This window comes from Lipotes vexillifer, unplaced genomic scaffold (assembly GCF_000442215.2).
Source record: "Lipotes vexillifer unplaced genomic scaffold, Lipotes_vexillifer_v1.1 scaffold689, whole genome shotgun sequence".
Taxonomy (NCBI): domain Eukaryota; kingdom Metazoa; phylum Chordata; class Mammalia; order Artiodactyla; family Lipotidae; genus Lipotes; species Lipotes vexillifer.
Window position 1 is genome coordinate 315403 of NW_006772359.1, and position 6580 is coordinate 321982.

The 6580-nt window shown below is 57.4% G+C and overlaps 1 protein-coding gene across 1 annotated transcript in view; it reads right to left on the reverse strand.

Annotated features, from left to right (window-relative positions):
- The window catches only part of OLIG2 (oligodendrocyte transcription factor 2), a 4004-nt gene extending 3528 nt beyond the window's left edge, over nucleotides 1-476 (reverse strand). Inside the window, exon 1 of the mRNA XM_007447426.1 lies at nucleotides 430-476. The gene's annotated coding sequence lies outside the window, so the exon portion shown is untranslated. The remainder of the gene's footprint in view (nucleotides 1-429) is intronic.
- Between the last annotated feature and the right edge of the window lie 6104 nt (nucleotides 477-6580).

Consider the following 6580-nt stretch of genomic DNA (forward strand, 5'->3'; position numbering starts at 1 on the left):
AAAGAGTGTCAAGTGAGGGCTTTTCTTTGGGAAGGTGGAGATCTAAATAGAGAAGTATTTATTTGGTTCCTCAAACGCATCCACCGTATCTCCATCGACAGCGCGCAGCACACACACGCTCACCGGCCGGCACTCAGCGCCCGCGCCGGGCCCAGATTCCACGCGCTGCCTCCGGGGCCAGCCGGGGGCTCGCCAGCTGACCGGGACTTGGGCAGAAGAACCTATCTTTGCCCCGACTTCTCGCTCTTGGGCGAAAGGTGTGCTGCGGTCACAGCGGGAAGGGTCAGAGCAGCGAAGCCGCTCGGGAGAACAGGCGGGCAGGGGAGGGATCTGCGTCCCCTTTAGCGGAGCTTCCCGGGTCGCAGCCGAAGTGAGGGGCGTCTGTCCCTGGGATGTAGGCTGGAGTTGCTGGGGGGCGGGGACACTTACTGTGGATGCAATTAGAGGAGCTCTTTCCCAAAAGCTGCAGCAGAGAAGCGGGCCGAGGCGCTGATGTCGCGTCGGTCTATAATAAGCATCCGCACCTTTCCCGGCTCAGAGGGTTTTTATAGCCCGGTGGCAGCGGCGACGGCGGCGGTGGCTGCGGCGGGGGCGGGGAACAAAGTGCAGGTCTTGGAGGGGCCACCGCGCCAATGAGCTGGGCCGGCCCGGGGGGCTGGGAAGCTGATGTCATCGGGGCTAATTCCGCTCAATGAAACTCGCCGGGCCGGGCACACGCCTCCTCCCCGCGCACAGCCAATGGGCGCCCGCGGCCGGGAGATTCTTGGGGAGGGACTGGAGCAAGGACCCCGAGGGGGCGTGTGAGAGGCTAAGGGGAGGCCGAGGGCGGGCTCGCTGGGGAAGTGCAGAGGGCAGCGGTTGGGACCGAGGGAGAGAGGAGGGAACATGGTCAAATTTCTATTAAAATACAGGAACACACAGTCAGGCTGGGAGATGGGATGGGACGGGATGGCGGCTCTGCACACAAACTAACCTGACACTCAAGGCGCTGCGATCTTGGGGATTCGCGCGGATAACCCTGGCGACCCAGGAGCTGGGGCTGGAGTCTCCGCCCTTACTCCCTCTCTCTCTCTCTCTCTCTCTCTCTCTCTCTGTATGTGTGTGTGTGTGTGTGTGTTCTCGCCACCTGTTCCCACCTCGTGGGTTTCATCAACACTTGGGCATTTTGAGCTGCAAACGTACAAGATAACCAAGCTCAAACCTCCTCCTTTCCTCGCACTCTAAGCGCGCCTCTAAGAGGTGGCGGCTGCCGCAGCTCGGCCGGCGGCCAGTAGCGCCCCCAGCTGGGTGCAGGGCCTTGCGAGGAAAAAGGCGGGGAAGAAAAGAGGGGACCGACTCCAGAACGGTGTTTTGAAAAGAATCACACTCTTCATAAAGTTGACGGTGGTGTAGACACAGGGATGAGGTATTTCCGCATAGTAACCACGCTAACACAAGGGGAGAGTCGAGCTCAGAGCTAAGCATCCCCTCACAGCACAGGAACCAGGTGACGGTATTTTCTGCACCATCTTTGTGGTGGTCACCACGCCATGGGATAGGGGACAAAGCTGTTTTGTCTGTAAAAAGAAGCCTCAAGCCTGGGCGAAGACCTCTCCACACCGTGGGCCAGACAGAAAGATCCAACCGCTTGCGGCCGCGGTGGATCACGTTTTACCCATCGCTGCCTAGCTCCCAAACCCGGAACTCCTTGACCGTGAGGAATTCAACCCGATCTGGAGAAGCGCCTAATTGAGGTAGTTCCGTGTGGTACTGGCGCCTCCACCCATTTTACAGATGGTAAAATCAAGAGACTGTGTCTGTAGCAAACCTACAGGAAAAAAAAAAAAAAAAGCCAACTCTTTACAGCGCAGCCCTGCCTGTACTGCAGATGAGAGCATTGGTGGTTCCTTTAGAGTAGAGGCGGCCGCCATCTCCCTAACCTCAGACATTTTCAGTAGTTGAATTTCTCACACCCGTACATTTCAAGTACAGAGGTTTGTTTCTTCAGATCCAGGACCCTAGCCCTTTATACTACAGACACACAAACGCGCCTCAGCCCTCTCTCCCAGAGAGTGTTACCGGCCTCTGGTTACCTCCGTTATTTGGGAACTTTTAACTTGCATGTACGGCTTAAAAGAAAAAAAAAAAAAGGCAAACAAATAAACCTAGCGAACAATTCGCCTTCAAGTAGGAAAGGTACAAAATAAACAAATACAAAAAGAAACCCATATTATTGCTCCCAGTTTCTGGATAAGTCTTCCAGCCCCGTCTCCACTAGAAAGCCAGGCGGGCTCTCCCCCAAGCCCCAGCTCATGCCTTCTGGGGAATTATTTTTCAACCCGCGCGTTTCCCAGCTGGCTCTGCAGCCATCCGTTAAATATGTATTTAAAACATGAAGAACTGAAGCGTGGAGATGTATCGTCCACCGGTCACGGAGGATGACCCAGCACCGTTCAGTTAGGCGAATCTGGCACTTAGAAGAACGCAGGGAGCGGGGGTGGGGAGCTGGTAGAGCCCGGGTATTTGCGGGTCATTCCTTGGGCTTCCCCGGCCACCGACGGTGAGGACATTCGTGGGGCTGTGAGCTCTGGGCCACCAACCGGGGCGTGGACTTGTGAGCACGCCAGTGTATCTAATAAACACCAGCAGGCGCAACGAGTGCGTGCCTGGGTTGCAGCCGCTGAGGTTAGTCCAGCCGGCGGCACGTGTCCTGGAGCCCCCGTTCCTTTTGTTGCTTTAGCCACCGGCGGCCGTCCTGCATCCTGCGCGGTCCGCGAGAGTGCGCGGTTCTTTACGCGCTTGTTCCAAAGCCTGGAGTCGGAAGCAGGGGCAAAGATGAGGGGGGGCCCTCCTGGATGGCGCGGGTTCCGAGCCTGGGAAGGCACAGTCCGGAGGCAGGAGAGCTGGCTTACTGGCCAGGTTCCCGCGTGGACGCGCGTAAGGACGCTCCGGGCCCCAGCGCCGCGCCACCGAGCCGAGGCAGTGGTGGCTGTTCGGAGGCGGTGCAGCGGCACCTCGCGATCCTCACTTCCCACTTCCGGAGCTCGGGCTGGCAGCTCGAGGCTGCGGGCCCCTTCTCCGGGCACCCTTCCCCAACATCCTCCAGTCGCCAGAGAGTTGCTCGGGAGGTGGGAGCGGTCTGTGTCCCCTGGGCTTCTTTAGCCCTTGGGCAAGTAGTTTGCTGAACACTTCTCACTCTGTCTCCGAGAGTCCTCCTACCCCCTCCAGGAATAATCAGAAACTAGAGCTCGGCCAGTGGCGCTTGCTCTCTTGTGGGTCCTCGAGGCGGCCCGGCACTTGTCCAGGTCTTGCGCCTGGTGTGCGCGTCCTGGGAGTGTCCCGGGCACCGCGGTTCCCACCCGCGCGCGCAGCTGGGCCTCAGCACCTTCCCGCGAAATTGAGTGCTCACTTGCCGAGGCTAATGGGCCCGGCTCCGGGAGTTCCTGGCTGGCCCAGGCGTCCTGGAGCTGTCGGCCTCCTCCGTCAAAACGGAAGACGTGTTTTTCCCTCTCCTTTGTGTTTCCCTCCCACAAAAGGCCGGGTGAGTGTCAGGCCGGCCTTTGCTCAGCCGCCTGGCGGCCCCGGAGGAGCTGGTGCCAAACGGGCCGGGGCGGGCTGGCGCGGGGCTCCAAAGGCGCAGACCTCCCACTTCTTCCCGGGTTCCTCCCGGGCCTTTCTTTCCTGTTCTCGCCTTTCCCTTCTCCGAGTTCCTGCGCATATTCAGGCAGCGTCTCAGCCCGGGTGCCAAGGAAAGCGGCGTCCTTCCGCAGGGCGGTCCGGGGCTGGTGGTGGGAGGCGAGGCTCCCGGAAAGAAAAGAAAAAAGATTGCAACCATCGCTCCTGGTTCGGAAACCAGAAGGGAAGCGGAATGCTAGCGTTTGGCGTCCAAACGTGAGCGATCAGACCTCTTGGAAGGCAGAACTCTGCAAACAAATACTTTGTCTTCCCTGTGAGACTCAGTGGCCGGAGTGGTCCGGGTCATCCCCGGCCCCAGCGCCTAGCACAGGACCTGACACGTGGAGGGTGCTTGGTAAATACTCTGGAATGCACACACGTGCAAATATGCACGTGGGCTGGTGTGATACCAAACTGGTAAAGTTCATGTAAATGTGGTGGAAGGTGCGTGTGTATTTCTTCGGTCTACACAGTAAACCAGGAGGTCTGTAATCTGGATTGCTGGGGATATGGGAGCATTTAGAATGACAGGGGTAGTGACTTCCACCTAATGACCACTTAGAGGTGACCTAAGCTGTGCCTAGTGGGTCTGGACAGACTTCATCTCATTTCATCTCTCCCAGACCTAGGAGGGAGGTATTAATTACTCCCATTTTACAGATGGGGAAACTGACCCTCAGAGGAGTGTGGGCATTTGTTCAAGGTCCCCTGAGCAGAGGGGCAGGTCCTGGAAGGCAGCATGGTGATGGAGCAGGTGAGGTGGTGGGCATCCAAAACTTAGGGATCTCGGGTTGTCTGCTCTTGGCCTCAGGCTCTCGTTCCTAAAATGAGTTTCTGGAAGCTACTTGTGGCCTCTAAGGGTGTGTCTGCTGTGAGATTTGAGAAGGGGACGAGAGGGTTGAATAATATCCTCCCTTTGTGATTTCTTTATTCTGCTAATACTTGTGACCGTGAGGCTTTGAGAATAAAGGACACCCCTGCCCTGGCCTGGCTCATGCTTAGCTGTCACCTAAAGGGAAACAACAAACAAAAAAGCAGACAAAAAAAACACCCCAAACTAAAAGCCCCTTCCCTCCAGTCAATCCCTGCATCTGGATCACCCGCCCCCCCATCAAGCGCATGACTGTCACCTGCTCCTAAGGATCCCTGCCATTGAAGTTAACATGCCTCCCAATTTCGCAGTGGAATGAAGTTGGGTCAGACCAAGGAACGACCCAGAACTAACTTTTATAGATCTCACCTTACAAACTGTTATCTTACCCAAGTTCTGCAAAAGCCCTTTGGTCTTAAGAGGAAGGCACATTGTTCCCATTTTACAGATGAAGATACTGAAGACTGAAGATCAGGGAAGGGGCTGAGTTCAAACTCCGCCCACAAGATCCCAAGTCCTAGGACATCAGCGGCTTAATCCGACACCTCCATCCACTCTCCCGCCATCCCTGAGATACTAGGCCACTACACCCTCCCCCCATTGAGATAAATCTGGAAGATGGGGGATCAGGGTGAACAGAGAGATGAATCTGGAGAGCGAGTCCTGAGGTGGGGTGCGCTCCACTCGAGTATAGGATGGCAAGCAAAAAGGGGACCAGGAAGCCCCCGACCCTGCCTGGGGCTAAGACCTTCCGTTAGAGGAAGCAACAGGTTTCTGAGTGTGCGAGAGACACTTCCAGGCTACAGGTGACACGTCTGAGAGGCCAGTTTCCGGAGATGGGACAGGAAATGCATGTGTTCCCCTACCCAGTGTGGTCCGGGTGGGGAGCTGCAGGCGTGGAGGGCGTGGAGGGCGTGGAGGGCGTGGAGCCTCTTACTTCCACATACAGAGGGGTGAACGGCTGCTCTGAGCACTGGATGGATGACCTGCCTTGTTATATTGGAAAATGTAGCAGCATGGCATCTCCCCATTGTTGCCTTGAGGATCAGGTCCAGAGCCCTTTGACGCCAACTGCCGGGTCCACCCGGCCTCCACCGGCTGCTCAATCTGTCCCCCTTGGAAGGCAGAACTCTGCAAACAAATACTTTGTCTTCCCTGTGAGACTCAGTGACCGGAGTGGTCCGGGTCATCCCCGGCCCCAGCGTCTAGCACGGGACCTGACACGTGGAGGGTGCTTGGTGAATACTTTGGAATGCACACATGTGCAAATACGCCTCTCCCCTTCCACCTTCCCTTTCTCAGGACCCGGAGTACCTGATGGGCTCTGCTCTTTCCTCATCTTCACGTGCTCCCTCCAGCCCCTCCTGCCCATCCTCTGGTCCATCTGGTCTTTTACTAGCCTTTCAGGGATCACCTCCTTCTTGAGACACTATAGCACCCAGAGCTTTCTCCCCGTCAGGGTCCACCTTGCTCTGTTGTGAGGGTCTGGCTCCCTTGCAGCAGGGGAGGTCCCTGAGGGTCCTCACTGTGCCCCAACTCACTTTGCATCCTCGGGGGGTCCAGAGCAGAGAGAGGCCCCAGAAGGGCTCAATAAATAGAAATAAGCGTCGGTGGTAAGACAGTTACATCCAAAGAGTTTTACTGGAGTTTCCACATACCACAAAAGACAAAAATAATTTAGCGTCAGTCAGGGGTACAACATTTCCCTCTTGTTAAACCAAATTCACAACTGCCGGATGAGGACCACGTTTGTCACTCCCTGTCACGTGGAGGCGGGGTGACAGATCCGTCCTCCACCCCACCTTTAAGGCAAACAGGTCGTCTTATAATGTGTGGGCCCCGGAGGGAGATGGGCTCAGGCCGCTGCCCACGGGCTTCAGGCCGCGCGAGGACACAGCGGGAAGGGAGAGGCGCGAGGGGCGAGAGGAGACGAGGGCGTCCCCATCGCGGGGCAACGGCGCGGCCGGGCACCCGGGCAGGGCCCTCCGGCGCCCGGCGCCCTCCCCAGGGTCAGCCCGGGCGCGCAGCCGGCGAGGGACTCCGCAGCCTCGTCTC